Source organism: Zosterops lateralis, assembly GCF_965231275.1.
Source record: "Zosterops lateralis genome assembly, chromosome: 3".
NCBI lineage: Eukaryota > Metazoa > Chordata > Aves > Passeriformes > Zosteropidae > Zosterops > Zosterops lateralis.
This window is the reverse complement of record NC_139764.1, coordinates 9297574-9316008: the sequence shown is the minus strand read 5'-3', so window position 1 is coordinate 9316008 and position 18435 is coordinate 9297574.

Here is an 18435-nt window from a genome sequence, read left to right as displayed (position 1 = left end):
ATGCAAAGAAGCTTCTCCAAAGTGTGAAATGCCAAAAGGAAAAGCCACTGGCTAAGTTCTACCATGGATACATGGAATGAGTGCTGTCTGTCTGCAGCCAGGTGAAGGAAAGAACCAGTGGTCATCAGTCTAAGGCATCCCTCTGTGCAGGACCTTGATTAACTTTCTATGCCCTTTTTGCTGTTGGAAAAAAAGCAACTTGAAATTATAGCAGTAGGCAGCCATAACGTTGAGGAAAACTGATACAGTCTGGATAATCTGCTGCGAAACAGCTTGTGTGAGTCTGTGTCCAAACCCCATGTCTTTAAATAACATTTCAAGCCAACTAGCTTTTCTGGATTCCTTTGCTGAAAATGCAGGAGGGATTTTTGGATGGCAACTGCTATTAACATTACTAAGCATTGCTTGGGTGTGTTCTTTGTTCATTCGTGCAGGAAAAGACCTACCGTGTCCATGGTCCCATGATGCAATACTAGAACCTTTTAAAAAGTTATTAAACAGGTTGTAAAACCCCCTTTAAAAATATGCTTCGATTTGTACAATTTTTTAGAAATGGCAGAGGACAAAACCACATCCTTACCCCTATTAAACTCCTGAACACCCCTGCCACGTCCCCCCAAAGCCTTAATTCACAATATCTTGCTTTTACTATATAGAAAAGGTGAGAAAAACAATACAAGTTATACAGCACACGTACAAATACCAGCTTATATGAGCTAACCCTGGCAGTTAACATCTTAGATTTTTCTCAGCAATAAGCTACATCTGCAGAACTTATGAGTCGGGTTTTATAAAGTTCACAATTCAAAAATGTCTCTGTGCTAAAGGGCTTTGGCTTTCTAGCTCAGGGCAAATTTTATATGCTACAGTCTGTAACCATCTTTGTTTCTAGAGAAGTATATGCATGGATCACGGATTAAAACATTTTACTATGTGCCATGTGGGTTTTATTAGCTGAATAGATCATATCCTAAACAGGTCAACTGCCTCTGATTTAAACTCATGGAGGATGGGAAAAAACATTTATTCATGCAGTGGGTTTGTCATGTGGTGCTGCAGGTATTCTTCAGTCCCAACCACTACCCAACAGGAAGAGCAGGATGCTGGGCATCCAAAATTAACATCAAGTCTAGTCCCACTTCAATAAATGCAAGTGTTGGTATAAAGAAATAAGTCTCAGCAGTCGTTGTGATGAGGCACTATATATGAGGCATTATATATGGCATTGTAAGGGAGTTTGATGTAGCGTTGGTTCTCTCTTGTTCCTGTTTGACAAGAACTTGTCTGTGCACCCAGAACCATAGCAGAGACCAGTGAGAATGTGCTATAACTGCACCCAAAAAATAGAGGGACAGGCATTCCTGGATGCTCCGGGCACTTCTGCAGATGCTGAAGTGTGTTGTGATTGTGAACAGAGGAAAACACAAAAAGTGTGAGTATTTGGAAGTCAGAGGGGAAACAAAAGAATAAGTAGGTATAATATCTGTGAATGGAAACAGTTGTCTCTATGGGACAAAGCCAGGATGGATAGTATTACTACTACATATTTATTGTTGCAATTAGTTGCTATTAAATATGTTTCAGTGTTGTATTATTGTTTTCAGTGAGACCAAACCGACTATCATATAGCTGTGCAGCAATTTCCCAGGGGAAGTATGGGGAAGCTATTTACTGATTTGCTTAAATCTCTGTTGAACAAAGCAGTGGAAAATACTTTGTAGGAAATAATCACCCATTGGCAGGAGGTTGGAATAGATTACATAATAGGGATTGTATTTCTGTGACAATGAATGATTCTGTTTATACAATATTCATTGCTGGTCATGTACCCTAGACTTTGTTTATTTTTTGTCTCATCCAAAAATGATAAGGAGATAAATTCAACTTACATTTTTGCCCAAGTATTCTAGAAAATAACTCAGTGTTTCTTGCCTAAATTTTGCACATGGCAATGCACACAATGTCTTGCTGCTTCAGTTTTTCTGCACTGAATTCTTAACAGACTATAGTATCTATGTATAAAAAAGGGAGAAGAGAGAAGGTCTTGGGAGTTATGCACTGATCAGTGTAATCTTGGTATCTTAAAAGGTATTAGATGCTAGAATAAATTACTAAGAAGTCCATATATAAGCACCATCCAGATAAAAAGGTGATAAAAGAGACTCAACATGTGTTTGTCAAGCATGAATCATGTTAAACCCATCTAATTTCCTTCCTTCCCAGGGAAACTGGCTTAGTGGATAAGGGGAAAGTGGTAAAAGTGATATATCTTCACTTAAGCCAGGATTTTTGACACTATGGGAGACTATATGCTCTCATGTAAACTGAAATTTTGCCTGGATAACAGGGACTGGCCTGATTCTTTAAAAACCCCACACTGAGAAAGCAGTTAGCAGTGATGCCCTGCTGAAAGGAGAATTCACTTTTGCTCTTGAAGAGGCTTAATTTTGGGCCTGGTTCCCATCAATATTTTCATTAGTGGCTTGAATGATGGGAAGGAAAGTGAACATGTAAAATTTAGACTGAGGACACAGAAGAGCTTTAGCACACGGGATTAGAAGAACAAATGAACATGATACATTGGGAAAAATATGTCAGTATGAAGGCACTCAGGTTATAGAACTGCAAAGTAGTATGTGTCAGAGAATCTGTAACTTCACAGAGACTTGGCATCAGGAGAGAAAATAGAGCTTTAGTGCCTGGAAAGTGGAACAGGAATAAAAGATGAGATATTAAGAGAGCAGCTCTTAGTGTGCAAGACATCTCTGTCCAGTGGCAAGAAGTCAGCAGATGGTTTTTTAGACCTTTTTTTTTTTCACTACTTCAGACAAGTGGGATGTGATCTAGAAGAATGACCCAAATGATTTGCTACTTAGGAAATATGATCTGTGCTGAAGGATTGAAAGATTTGTGTGTGTTTGTCTAGAAAAGTATGTCTGAGGAAGGGTGTAAGTCTTGGAGGCAACTGCTGTTGGAAAGGGGTTCCAGATCTATCAGTCACTGTGGCTGTGGAGCAAGCACTGCCTGTAGGATTGCAAGCGCTGTATTTTCACACATGTTTAATAGAAGGCTTTCTGTAAAAACTAAACTGAACTTGGATTTATCAGATCAGTGCTTTACTTGCTCGGGCACGTGGGAAGTGTATCACACATTTAGCTCTCAACAGTGCTGCTGACCCTGATCTGTGCTCGGTGCTCCCTCTGCCCAGATTGCAGTTGTGGCTCTGTATTTAATTTGATATCCATAGGGGCAGTGTGTCTAAAGCCTTGCATTCAGCTGTCAGTGTTTTCAAAGGGGTAGAGTTAACTAAAATGTAGATTAACCTAAGGTGTAGATTAAAGATGTGAAAAAAAAATCCAGAGACTGGCTTCACCAGTAGCAAAACAAGGCTTTTGGTTGTTTAAAAAATATCTGTATGGATAGGATCGTTAATCACTGGAATAGGTTACCCAAGGATGTTGCAGTCTCTCTTCTAAAGGTTTTGAGAAGTGTGATGGACATATGTCATGGCTGCTGTAAACTTGCTGCTGCTTCTAGGTAACAAGATAGACTGGAGGCCCTCTTAAGATTCCTTTTAGTCTGATGTCTGTATGGTTTCTGTGACATAATGTTTTGCAACAATGTAATATATTTTATATCCCTGCAAAAAAAGTGCACAGAACTGACATAATCTAGGCAGTTTTGCTTTATGTTGAGAGATGAAAATGTACATATGCATTCATAAAAGTCTCAGGAAAATAAATGCCTGATTCGACTTTAAATAGAAATGAACACAGCAAGCATGATATGCTGAATAATGACCCTGCAAAAAAACCCAAAACAAAACCTAGCTCAGGTCCTCAGTACTAACTATCACAGGGCATTGATTATCTATCATGTCTAGTTTGTGTGATAACATAAGAATTTAAATTGTGGCCTCACCCAGAACAAACACAGATGCGTTTTCTCTAGGTGTTAATCTCCCAAAGGCCCACAGTCTTGTAATGTAAACAGACCTTGGAGCCCCAGCCTGGTTCACTCTGTATCAAATAAGCTGTATTAATATCCTGGGTCAAAACTTCCTTCAGGCAGCCTGAGGGCAAAAGCCATCCAAATCCATGTGCACTGACACTTCCCAGCGACAAGCCTCTCTCTGCTGGACCCTTGATTTATGGCTTATATGTTTTCTATTTGTGAGAAATGTAGTGTTTATTTGACACATGAGGCTTCTGATAACTCTGCTGTTGTTAAATTTCGTCCTGCTTCTGCAGGGAACGCTTGCCCTTCCCCCACCCCGCCCCCCCAAAAAACCCCAACAACCTAAGGAAGGAATGAAGGGGAAGGTTGTGAGGAAATCTAATTGCACTCCTGAAAATACTGCTTTGAGAAAGGGCTTTGGAGTCAAACCTTCTCATTCCAGCCCCCACTCTTGGCATTTTCTCTGTATTAGAGAAGCTCGACCTGACAGTGGTGAAATTAGTAAAATGTTTGTGTGAAGCTGTTGCTTTTTTCCTTATAATTTACTACTATACAGCCCCTGGCTTTTAAATTGGAGTATGTGGTTACTAAATCAGTGACTGGGGGTGATCTGCTCCAGGTGCCCTCCAACTCTTCCAGGAAGGCTCCTTCCATTGCTGCCATGCTGGCTGTAGGAATTACCTTGGCTGCTGCTGGAGCCTGTTTTGGGAGGGCGGTTGAATTCTTGTTCCTTGCTTTTTTTTTTTTGCTGTGAGTGGCCTCTGAAGGCAGAAAGGCAGAGGGCAGTCTTTGTCTTCTCTGCACAAGGCCCTGAGAGGCTGCTAACACATGGCATATGTCCACGGAAAACAATAGCTCCATGAGAGATGGCTGCGTCCCATGGGTGGCCTTTCAGGAGCAGGGAGATTTTGAAAGAAAAATGCTGCTGTGCCCAACTCCCCTTGTGTACATGCTGCTACCAGAAGCTCCCCCCATGAATCCCTTTTCTTCAGAGCCAAATCCTGCTGCAGTCCATAACCAGAGGAGCGTCCTGCTGACTTCTACAGGAGACTTGTCTGAGGGTGGCATGGAATGGCTCCCAAACAGCAAATCCTTCCAGCTCCCTTCTTGTGACTACTGTGGTTTAACTCCACTGAAGTGGAATTTAGACTAATTCCATTAGTCTGGAATATGACCCCGCCCTCACCCGTTGCTGGTTAACTCTTGGAGATCTGCTAGTCCTGGTGGTGGCTCCTCTGTCCATGACCATGGTGGCAAAATGAGGATTGCTGCAGGGTCCAGTACCAAATGTGAAGTGTTGAGGACTTCTTCTATTTGTCACATCAATTCTGTGTTGTTTTATCGAGTCTTTGCTCTTAATACAGAGTGGAACAGGAATAAAAGATGAGATATTATTATAAGAACAGCTCTTAGTGTGCAAGATGACATAAAGATGAGTGCTTGCAAGCCCTGAAAAAATTACAAGTCCTACCTGAAGATCATTTATATGAATTTTAAGGAAAATCCTTTAAAGGTGTGACCCAAAGAAAAGCTCGCACTCATTTTTTATGGTTATTTTTGGCACTGCTTGTCTGGCTTCGAGGTTTATGAAATGTCAGCTCTGGTCTCTCATGGCTTCAGTGAAGGACCCTGAGCATTTGGGAAGAAAGTAACTGTCTGTTGGGTTTCAGCTGGAATAATGTATTAAATTTTCAGACCAGGCTTTCTTCAAGCACAGTGTTGACAGCATGCTCAACTTGTAGCACTTGGAGTTAGATGGATATTTACCAAAGTAACACATCTTAAACAATTTAACAAAAATGGAAACAAGCAAAAAAACTCAAAACAAGACACTTTTCTGACAGATTGGTAGTTACTGTCCTAGTGTGAGTGACTTTGCTCCTCCCCCAGTTGTCAGTGTTTTTTTCCTGGGACCTTTGCTATTACACCCCCAAAATTTCCAGCCTTCTAATTACATGAAGGCATAAACAAATAGAAATAAGGACAAATAAAAGGCAAGAGCCTAAAGTGTTTTCAGTTGTACATTGCTCCTAATGAAAGTCATGTGTGTAAAAACCTCAGTGATTTTGTCCTGGCTTACTGAAATTAAACAAAGAATGATACCTATTTATAATCCTGAGAGTTCTGCCAGTAATATATTTTATCACTATGGTTGCAAGAAAAACAAATAGCTACTGAGGAAGTATTTTTCACAAAAATGAATGAGCATGGAGGGTTCCATGGAAAGAGTTGCTGCTTGTGGTGGTGGAGTAGTGGGGAAATGTGAAGCAAATGAAGAGAAGCAGTTAAAAGCAAAAAGGCACTTGACTTTATTATGGTGCTGATGTTTACTGTTCCCTCTCATTTCATCAGCTTGGTTTGCAATAACCTTCTGTCACTTACACACGCCAGTTTTTCTACTGTAGTTTCAGCAGGGAAGAAAAGCGGGACATTTAAAATAATTTTGTTTATTTGTAATTAGAAGCAAGTAACTTGATTTCTTTCTCTTAAATTGAATTGATTGCATTTAATAAATACAACAGAGGGCTTACCGAAGTGTTCTCAAAGTAACGTAAACCATATGTACCATCCCACAAAGAAAGGACATCAAAATTGAGTTTCTGAATGGTTTTATGTAGATTAATTTATTGTGGCTAAGTGCAACCAGCCTTCTTTTCTGCTGCCCCATTGTGTTCAGAGCTCACCAGCTGGTATTAACTGCATAAAATATGGTGCCTGGAAGGGAGTGGCTGGAACACCATAATTGTGGCAGGGTGAGGCTATAGGTGAGACTGTAGCAGGAATCTATCCTCAAACTCTACCTAATCCAAAAAATGCCTATTGCAGGCAATATGCTCTATGTGACAGATCTGAAAAATGTGATAGCAAGATTCAGACCTGGTGCTCATCCTTTTCAAGGAGTGTGCACAGAGTTCCTTGGTGGTGGCAGCTATTTTAGGAAGACCTCTGCAAGCTGTTTAAAAAGTGAGATTCCAATCTTTACCAGGGCATTCAGGGTATGAGCAGTACTCATCACCAGTGGTAATAAACTTGAAAGTGTGGTGTTCAGATCCTGTTTGTCACACCTTCAAGGACTCCTCTAGATGAAATTTTCTTTACACTTGTCATCTTCTTAGAAAAGAAAAAAAAAAAGTGATTTATTTCTAGGGAGGGAAACTTCTAAAAGAGATTTGCAGCATTAAACCTTTTTTTTTCTTTCAGGTGCTGCACCTCTTTGTCTCTTGCATATGTGAAGAGCTAGTTTAGGTCTGGCATCTTCCATAACCCCACATTAGTACTTGCTTGTCATATCAGGTGTGTAAAACTACTCTGCCTATTATACAGTGAGCTGTGATTGAATCCTTTATTTATGACTTCTGCCCCACGTTGCATTAATTAGAATGCAAATTAGGTGTTTCCTGGAAAGCTGCTGTTTACTTCTGGCATACTTTACATGTTTCATTAGTCTTAGGACCCTGACAGTCAAGTTATGTCAATTTAACAAGTTATCAGTCAGCAGAGCTGCTGTAATTGTACATACACATGCACGTAGGCATTGAGGACTGCAGTAGGATGCAGACATGGGTTTGCCTCCAGCAAAAGGCATTTAAGATACGTTATCTTGTTTTGTTTTAGCTGCTGGGCTCAGCTAATTAGAGGTAATTTTTTTTTTCCAACAGCATAGCTTGATCTTGTGTGCGAGCCTTTAATTTACATTAGTGCTTCTGAATTCGACTTTGTAAGATGTTTTTAAGTGAGAACCTCAGTTTTTGCTAAAGAGTAGGTTATTTGGCCACTGCACCTGATAGTAACTGAACAGTTACTGAGTGAATAGTAGGACATGAGAATCATAGAATGGTTTGTGTTGACAGGGACCTTAAAGGTTATCTGCTTCTAATCCTCTGCCATGGACAAGGATGCCACCCACTAGACTGGATTTCTCAAAGCCCCATTCAACCTGGCCTTGAACACTTCCAGGGATAGGGTATCCACAAACCTCTCTGGGGAACCTGTCCCTCTGCTTCACCACCCTCTGAGTAATGGATTTCTTTCTAACATCTGATTTAAACCTGCTCCCTTTCAGTTTAAAACCACTGCCCCTAGTCTTGTCACTATTTTCCCATATAAAAAGTCCCTTTGCCTTCTTTCCATAAGCCCCTCTACAGGTACTGGAATGCTGCAATCAGGTTTCCAGTCTTCTCTTATTGAGGCTGAGCAACCCCAATTTTCTCAGCCTGTCTCCATAAGAGATGTGTTCTATCCCTCTGATGGTGTTCAGTGATCTCCTCTGAACTTGGCCCGGCCAGGTCCACACCTTTCTTGTGCTGAGGACCCCATTAAGGAACAGACTACACATTACAGAGGGTGTTTTTTTCTGTTTTAACCATGCAGTTTAGCACAGTCTGCATTTTCATCTATGTTCCTGTTCACCAGCCTCTAAGAGCTGACATTTACTTGAGTAAAGTGGAGGTGTTCAGTGCCTCTCTAGGCATGAGGCCATCTGTGGAGATTTGGCAGCGTGGCTGAGCCTCTTCTGTGAGGTTCCTCCCCTTTCACAGAACTCTGTGAGGACTTATGTCTTTTGTAGAGCTTCTCTTGTCTCTGCTTGCCTGTAAGGTGATGGGTCTGGAGGGGGAAGCCATGTGAGTATTGGTTTTTTATCTTCTTTTCTTCTGTTAGAGCCAGGATTAAATACTTGGGAGACACAGTTTTCTTGTTCGGACTCAGTTGTTTATTAATTCTTATCTATAGTACAGTCTCACGAGTTGTGAGTTCTAGCTAACAAAGTAGAAAATGTCTCTGTCTCTAACTCTTTCCAAGGTCTTTTAAGCATAAATTCTCCAATAATGAGATGACACCTAACTTATTTTTATTTTTAACCCAATAACCAACCACCTGTGGTCTGCAATGTGGATCTTTTCACCCAATTACAAAATTGCCACCCAAACCCATGAAGAAGAAGGTGAAAGAAGAAGAACTTAGTCTATGCCCTAGATCCTCCATATTGCTTTATATATATTACTATATACTAAAATCTTAAGCTCTAGGTTTTCCACTCTGTGATATCATAAAATTCTATTCCAACTCCACACCCACAATCCCAGTGCTGTCACTCAATTTTGGAAGCCTTTTCCACGGGCTCAGGTGCAATGCAGTGTTTGCTTGGGGGTCAGTGCCTGTCAGCACAGAAAGTCTAAAATCCTCAGTGCCCAGAGTTCCAACACATGAGGAGCAGCTGACTTGGTCTGTTCAGCCTGAAGAAGAGGAGGCTGAGGGGAAACCTCACTGCAGTTACAATTTCCTTGTGAGGGCAATAGGCAGGCACTGATCTCTTCTCTGTGGTGACCAGAACTTGGAGAGAATGGCCTGAAACTGAGGAAGGGGAGGTTTAGGTTGTATATCAGGAAAAGGTTCTTCACCTAGAGGGTGGCTGGGCACAGGAACAAACTCCCCAGAGAAGTGGTTGCAGCCCCAAGCCTGACAGAGTTCAAGAATTACTTGGACAATGCTCTCGTACATGTGGTGTGATTCCTGGGATGACCTGTGCAGGACTGTGAGGATCCTGATGGGTCCCTTCCAACTCTGTGATTCTATAGCTGTGCAAAGTGCAGAATTGAGAGGTTAAATTTTCTGGTTTGTAAAATGCTGGGAAATATGTAATTTTGGAGGAAAAATCTATTTTAAGGGTGTGGTTAAAGAGTGAAAATGGTGGCGTTGATGGGTTGATGGTTGGGCTTGAGGATCTTAAAGGTCTTTTCTGACCTTAACAATTCCATGATTCAAAAATAAGTGCTACTTTCTTAACCTTTCAAGATGCCGTGATGAAAGACTTATCTCTGGATGTGTTTGAACCCCAGAGGAAGAATTTTCATGCGAGAAGGGGCTTACACCAAAGTAATGAAGAGTTTGGCCCCTGGCACTGTTATTTTCCTCGGCTCCCACAGTGACAGAAGGGGGTGGAGGGAAGTAACCTATCCCATTTCTGTTTGAAAATATTTAGCTTGAGTGATGTGAAGATTTCAGTAGATCTGTGACAAGATCAAAGACTATAAATTATTTAACAGTGGTTCTACTTTTGTGGAATTATTTAAAGTATCATAATTGCAGCTCAGCTTCCCAGCCTTCATTTTCAAGTCTGGAATTCTGTTGGGAACTATCATAATCACTGAAGAGTATAATATTACAGGCTGGGTATAAAAATATCTTTTTAATGACTAGCAAATTAGTGAAATGTCTTGACCTAAATCTAGACCAAACAGAAGACAGTGTTTTTATGGAGGGGTAAGAAAGACTAAATTGTCACCACATTGTTATTCTTGTTAAATTCTCCACTACTTAAAATGTCAGTTGATTAGATAAAATTTGTAACACTGTGCATCAAGGCAAGTGATGAAGGGCTGTGTGTTACATAGTATCTTGGCATTTCTGCACTTTTGTTTTCCTTTTAATGGTAGCATGCGCATTCTGAGACTGAAACTTGGAAAAATAAAGGCTATTCATTACTTTAGTACCCTGTGAACAATAGAGATCATGAAAGGCATTGCAGGGAACTCCTCTGTGTGTTGGCTCTCCAAGAAGCAAGATGAGCCCTTGGAGGGTTTTCTCATAGGCTTCAAGTGGTTGTTGTGTGCATGATCAGCCTGGCTAAACTCTTTGTGTCTGACTTAAATAAGATCTAGAAGAGACAGGGATGTCTTGCTCCATACTATGTGATTCACAGTGTTAACCAAGTCTCTGTTAATACAGAAACAGAATTTTATTCTCCAAATTCTGGTTTGCAAATGGCTGAAAGGAAACTGATCCCTTGTGTTCTTGTGTGCAATCAGTTTTCAGTGGCAAAGTGCTCAGTTTGATGAATTTTGACCGTACAGTGAAGACAGCATGCAAATCTCTGCAGATGAGGACTTTACTCCTAATTATGTTGCAAATTTTCACTGCGATTTGGGGCGAGTCACTGGCCTTTCTGTCGTTCACTGCCCCCAGATCCAGCCAGAAGTGATAACACTGACTGGTTTACATGTTCAGCATTATTGTGCTACAGCTGCATTTGCAGTGCAGAGTCTGTAATGAGAGAGGGAAATAAGAGTGGTGGTGCAGACAGGCTGTCTGCATTTTGCCTTCATTCCAGGGTACAATAGATATTTCTGGGGCAGAGACCACCTTAGTGTCCTGTGTTCACAGAACTCCTTATGCAGTGAAGCTGCAGTCTGTAACTGTGCACCAAAGGGATCAATAGGAACCCAGAGACAGGGCAGGAACAGAGGTGGTCTCCATTCTTGCCTTTCTCTCCACATGGCCAGGGTCCCATGGTGCTCTGCATTGCAAAGACAAATGACAATTTTTTTCAGCACCTGTCTGCAATGAATGTGATTTGTCTTTAATTTATATCAATTAAAGCATGAAGCATGCATGAGCATGAAGGAGGTCCATAAATTAAATGGGAAAAGACTGTTGTCTTGAGAATTTGTGTCCTGGTAGGACCAGCAGGTTGGAAGCCATCTACAGCAAGGTTACACTCAGTACCTGCATGGATTGTGGATGAGTGTCAGATGTGGATTGTTCTCCCAGGAGATGCACACCATGTGAACAATCCCTTTTTGCTGGCAAATGTCATCTGTTAGATATCAGCCTAATTTTCTCCAGTGACACAGAGCAGGCTTCACCCTCTCTGCGTTGAGCATTTAGTTTGGCTGTGTGCAACCTAAGGGCTCTGGCTCAGCTTCTCCTTCAGGCTGCGTGTTGACACACACTGGGGATCTGGAGTCTCCAAGGCATTTAAGCAACTTTGTATCGTGGTGCAGCCATTTCTTTCACTTCTCCCTACTGAATAACCTCCTCCTACTCCTTGAAAGCACAGTAGAAATATGCGGCTTGAAGAGTTTGCTCATTTTGTTACCATTCCTCGCTGTCTGGTTGTGCTGAAATTGTGCTGACAGACCAGGTAGGGCCTGGAAAAGGACATTAGGAGAATGATCAGAGACCTGGAAACTCTACGCACATAAGCTCAGTCTAGTTACTTTATCTAACACCATGACCTAATAATTCCTAGAGGTACTTTGAATGAGGAGCTTTTTGGTTAGTGGATAGCTTTTTCCTGTCCCAGGAAAAGGCTGGATAAAATAGGAAATGAGGACTTTGTTTGGGTATTTTTTTTGTTTCTATTTTGTTTTGTTTGCTTTTTTCCCCCCACTCTTAAATTGTAGGAGTGATTAACTACTGCTTTACTGGGTATGTGGTGAGGTCTTAATAATTTTCAGTCTTTTGAACTTTTGATTTCTGGAGTCAAGAGAGGGTTTTATGGTGGTTGGAGGAGCTCATGGTCAATCAGCCTTGATTCTTCCAATTATATGTGAAGGGCTGCAATGACTTTTCTGGTCCCTTCTAGGACAAATGTTCCTAGGCCTGTGTCTTCCAAATAATTCCCATCCTTTGATATTCAAGTAGAATGAAAGCTTGGGTGAAAAAAAACCACCGACCTTAGATTTTCCATTATGAGAGCTCAGATGTCCACAGTCCTTCCACATGGCCATAAATCTGCAGCTGTGCAAACTTGGCTTAATAAGTGGTAGAAACTATCTTTCACTGAAGAAGCTCCAAACCCTTCTCTTTACCAACAAGATTTTGCCAGGAAGTCTCTTGGTGAGACTGTGCTGTGTGTAAGCAGGTTTTGGAAAGCTTCCAGATACATTCCACACTGTACACAAACTAGATAGGGCTGAAATCTCATCTAGTGTGTGTCCTGGAATTACTGCTCATCCCTCTTTATAATAAATGAGTGCTGTTTGGCTATAATCTTTCTAAGCTGTAATGCAGTGGCATCCTGGAGTGCAAGAGTCCTATCTTAGATGACTACATTCAAAACATACCCTAGGGACTGTTAGAGAAATTTATAATCGTCCCTTTAGAATCCCAGGATTAAATTCTAAGTGGCAAGCAAATAAATAAACAATGTTTCTCCCTAATGCCTATTTATTTACTGTAGATCAATGGAACATTCAAGGATGAAATTGGTTTTCTCAGAGGATTAAAGATATATTTAAAATAGGCTTTATTATGAGAATTAATAGTGTGGATTCTGGGGGGGTGAAGGGTTAGTGTGAGCCAGGTAATCAGAAACTGTTCCATTCTGAAAGAACTATTTAGGGATAGGAGAAGAGAAATTAAGTTAAAGGATGCCTAATTTTGGTTCATCAATTTGATGCCCTGCTAAAAGAAGTCTTTGAAATTGCCTGCTGTTGCTAGGAAAACTGGGCACACAGTGTGGAAATACATTGACATTTGACATGTGGGCCAGCAGATGGGATTGCAGTACCTATTCAGGGCAGGACCTGCTGTTTGCCCTCTTATTGTGCCTGTCCAGAGGAGCAGAGGAGCAGATGACATCTGTGTGCATGAGAGGTGACCTCAGCAGCTGCAGACTGGCCTGCACCCCACTCCTGCCTCCTCTGACCAAAATATAGCTGGCCATGAGGCAGGTTCCTCCTGCTCTTGGACTGGCTGTGATAGCTGATGCTGTTTTCCTTCTCTGGTTTTTACTGGGCTCCTCATCTGTCTGAGTTGGGAAGGGTTCTTTTGATTCTGTATTGCCAAAAGGAAAAAGAGCAGCAGCAGCAGAGAGTCCAGGGCTGTTTAACCAAAGTGCAGGATGGTTTGGAGTGCTGTGGGTTGGGACACTGCTTGCTGCCACCTCATAAAAAAACCCTAAAGCTCCCTCTTCTCATCTTTGGGAAAAAACAAGCCAAAACCACTGAGAAAACAGTGTTAGCAACCACAGAATGAAAGAACAGCCCATGTAGTCTGTAAGAGCAGAGTTGTTAGACCACAACATCAGTAAGTGCCCAGGTGAATGAAAGACCTGTGAAATGAAAATATAATATTGAAAATATATTTTGTTTGTATAGAATGTTTTCTTCCTTCTCTTTCTGGCTGTTGTTCTCTGTGTTTGAGTGAGCTGCAGTGTTCTCAAAGACTGACAGTATTGCAGCTCTGTTGACCAAGATGTAGATTTCAATGTAGCCTCTATGATGAGAGAATGAAGTGTATTCTGCATTGTACACATGGAATCTGTAAGGGTGTGAAGAGTCTTCTGTGTTCTGCATGCATCTTCCCTACTCTTACATTTTTTGGTATTGTTTTTCCTGCACATGTAATTTTTAAAATTTAGTCTCATTTCTACTGCAAGCTTTAACCAAGCTTTTTGTTTCTCTGCTGTGATGGTGGTGACACCTGAATGTTTCACTTTCAGGGCTGTAAAATCCTCCTGTTGAAGCTGTGTCTATAGTATTTCTTTCTAGAGCACAGGCAGTGGAATTTGCACCTGGAATTCTTGTGCTTCCAAGACAGGGGAGAGCCTGTTACTAAACTTCACAGAGGCTGTAACAACACATGAGCATGGCAGGACATGAGGGAAAGTTCCTTTTGATTAATTTTTTAGCACAGTCCTTTTTTTTCTGAGTTAAAACTGGTGTTCCACAGGAGGCAATGATTCCTGCCAGGCAAAGCAAAAGATTTAAATGTTATTTGGTATCTGTGACTCACATGTGGAAGAGAGGGATGGTAGTGATTGAAGCAACTATGAGAAAGAATAACTGGGGCATTTGGTTAATGATGGCTGAAATCTGAAGAGGAAGGAGGGTGACAAAATTTGACTACTAGATAGTGAATAGGAGCCTTAAGGAATGTGGGAAATACATACAGTGGCAAAAAAAGAGACACTGCAGAGGTCTATAAATGATGCAGGAAATCGTGAAGGCTAAGATACAGTTGGGGGACTGATTATATATATGTGATGGACTTAAAAATTCTTACAGGTGTCTGGAGAGGTTATGTGGAAAAGAAAATTTGCATGATGGGACTAAAAGACATTGCTAATTGATAACTACAGGCTCTGCATTTGAAAGGCCATGAGAATTTTAAATGATGGGAGGGATGATTGTGGGCTTTGCAAATGAACTCGTTGTGTTGGGGAGAGGTGAAATATTCCTCTACACTTTGTTTGTGGGCTGGAGTTTTGGGGTTGTTGTCAGGGAAATGCTTATGGCTGTAAATTGCATTTTTTCAAAACTCTCTTTAATTTAAAAACCCTTTGTCCCATTTGCTGTATTAGTCTTACTGTTCTTGCTTTAGGCTTATATTAAAAGTTGGCAGTCTCAGCTGGAGGAAAACTAGGGGATAGGTCAGATGCTAATTAATTTCATGCTAATTGTGCCATAATTTGAAATCCAGTGGATTAGTTTTCTGTGGGAGAGCTGAAATATACGGAAAAACAAAAATGAACAAGGATAATTAATCCCTGTAAAATTGCTTGGGATGCTCTAAGAAAAGAGGGTTTGTTGTTGCTTTTATTTTTTCCCTGAAGTGTTTTAAAGATGCCTGTGCTGTGGGTTGTATGGAAGATTCATTTCTGCTGAGAAACCACTTTTTGTTCCTGAAACACCTAAAAGAAATACCTCAGTGGCTGGCTAAGCTCTTGCTGAGGGTCCCCTCCTCACAGGATGAGTATTTGGGTTAGGACAGAGCTCATGTTTCCCCACCATGGGTAAGTCCAGACCTCTGAGCTGAGTGCTTGGGAGGCAGAAAACAGTATTTATCAGGGCATCATACAGTGCTAGGTTGGAAGGGGACCTTGAGGATCACCTGGCCCAAACTTTCTTTGCAAAAGCACAGTCTAGACTAGGTGGCCCAGCACCCTGTCCAGCTGAATCTTGTGAGTTGTCTATTTATTTCTTTTCTAGAAGTAGACAAGGCTGGAATGGACCAGGGATGGATGCCAACCACTTCTCGCTCTCTGCATTTCCCTCCTGCAGAGTCTCCAGTGGCTGCTTGGAGAGCTTGACTTGGAGCCAGGCTGGGGGGAGTAATTTACTGCTGGCCTCTAATGGCCATAAATTACTGCATGCCCTGGGGAGCTGCAGCTATAAAGGTAGAGCTGTGTCTCAGAGGTGGGTCCCATGCTCACCACCTCTGAGGTTGTTCTCTTTTACATGGAACACCAAGCTCTGACAGACATCAAAAAGCTGCCCTGTGTTTCCAGGCTGGTCCCATACAAAATGTCTCTGATTATTGGGGTTTTCTCCACATGTATTCTCAGTCTATTAAAGTCCAGCAATGTAATTCTGAAGCTCTGAGGAGCAGTGACTTCCTGAGAAATCATCTCTTGTTCTGAAATCTAAGGAGCCTCAACTCCATGAGAGGCAGGGGGCAATAGCATGGGTTTCACCACTGAACTTTTGTTTTCCTTTCTGCTTATGAACGCCGCGCAGAAGTTCAAATAACATTACAAAGCAGAAAGCTTGATGATTAATTATGGCTGGTCCAGGTATAATTTAAACATATTGACTTGTCTGAAGTAAGTGCCAGACGGTGCAATAGGGGAGACAGGAAGTGGCTGGTGGAGATTGCTGAACCAAGCTGGAATAAGAAGTCAGGGAGAGGAAGCGCATCATCATTTAAACTTTGCTTGGCAGCTCAGCAGAAAACTGATGCAGTTGCTGATGGACGCTGATATCAAAGGGAGAAAAAAAAATCATGACAAATTCTTTGTGCTTTTAAAATTAATGTAAAGCTAATCAATAGCTTGACTGGGTGCAATATAAAAATGTAGTACTGGGACCTCCATTAAAATGATTTTGCTTTAAACCTCTATTCTTGGATTGCTATTAGAGAGGTTTTAGAGATAGTAAGGGCAGTTAAAAGAGAGCTTTCCAATTCCCGACAGGTTGTTGCATTTCACAGCAACTAGTCTGCAGCTGTGCTGGGAACTAGGTAATGTCAGCCCTTGAAAAATTGCTTTCTTTAAAGTTTTTTCTTTACAGACCAGTGGGTCCCTAGGAATATTTAAGATAGCACTTAAATGGGGTCAGGGATGGAGTGAAGAAGAAACCATTTGACTGTACTAGACTCATTGTGTTAAAAGGGACCTTGGCTGGGTTTTTTTCTCCCCCCCTCTCCCTCCAGAAAACTGTGACCATATGTGAATCTGTAAGCCACAGTTCAGAATCCAACCACCTGCCTTAGGTTTCTGATAACACATCATATTGTAGTGAGGGCTCTCTTACCTTTGATAACCCATGTGTCTAAAATCAGAATATGTGTATTTTTCTCAACTTAGTGGGTGTGTTTTATCACCCTGTGCTCACATCCTTCACTCTCTCGCTCAAGCTGGCCATAACTGTTTAATGGTTATGACTATGCCATCTGTAAAAAAGTGTCACATGGTTCACCATGATCTTGCTTGGAGATGTCAATTCCTCCTAAACTGTGTCTCTGTTGGGCGCTGGTCACAGAGGCTCCAAAAACTCAGCCCTCCTGGTGATTCATACCTCCAGAACTCCAGAGTTCCATGATGCTGGCTGTGCTGAAGCCAGAGGTGAGCCTTCTGCCTGATGTATTTCTTCCTCCTCCTTTCCTGAAATGCACTGGACGACGTGAAATTGCAGTTATGCAAAACATTTGCACAAAGAGGAAATGTTGTGCAACTAGGTGAAATTTGCATAGTGTGGTTGTGGAAATGGCTCTTTTTTTGTCTATGCAGGGCATTATTCCAGTTGTTCTGGTTTTACTTCTCTTGTTTGAGTGGCTTTTTCTCTGAGAGAGCTGCAGCGTTTGCTGGACTACCTTTAGGGAATACAAAGTGTGTTCATTAGGCTTGTCTCTTCTATCACCTCAAATATGATCTGAGCTTCCCCATCATCTCAGATTAAATCTCAGCTTCTCTGTGCTGCTCTTCTGAGTCCTAGTGCTCCTGTAGAATTTGCCAAGGCTGAATCATGGTTCTGTGGCAGCTTCTCCACTCCATTTTTCAGAGGTTCTAGAGGAGATGATTTTGTGATTTGGTGTTTCCCGTCCTCAGCAGCTGTCACCAGTGTCTGTGTGGGTGAGATAAAGTTGCAAAATGTTTTAGTGTTGCATGGTGCTCTTCTCCTGAGTTGCTCCTAGGAGCTTTTTGATGGTAAGTTACAACTTCTTTAGGAATGCTTACAGTATAACTTCACTGCAGTTCCCTTTTGACAGCAGTGGTGACAAATAGGATGTCTCCATGTTTTTCACCTTAGTATGAATTGTTACATCTACTCAGACCATTACATTGCTCATAACCCATTATATGAGGTCAAAGCAAGTCCAAAGAACTGCCTTGATGTAACTCTTAAACATGGCATAGGAATTGTGATTCTACTCTTAGGGTTTCATTTGCATAGATGGGGCATGGGAATGATGGGAACCTCCAAAGCTTAACACAAGCATCTGGATGGGATGGTAACAAAATTTCACTGTGGGAGAGACTTTGAAGGCACGGAGATGGCATTGTGAGTTGTTCTGAAAGCTGCCAATTGTTGTCAGTATGCTGACAATTATTTTCAATTTGTTTTGTTTTGGTTTTTAATTGTGAAAATGTTCCCAGAAGCTCACTAAATGAGGACATGTTCTTATAAATATTGAGCTAAAATGTAAAAGCTCACATGGCCCAGCTTTGGTTATGAAACCTACATCTTGCAGTTG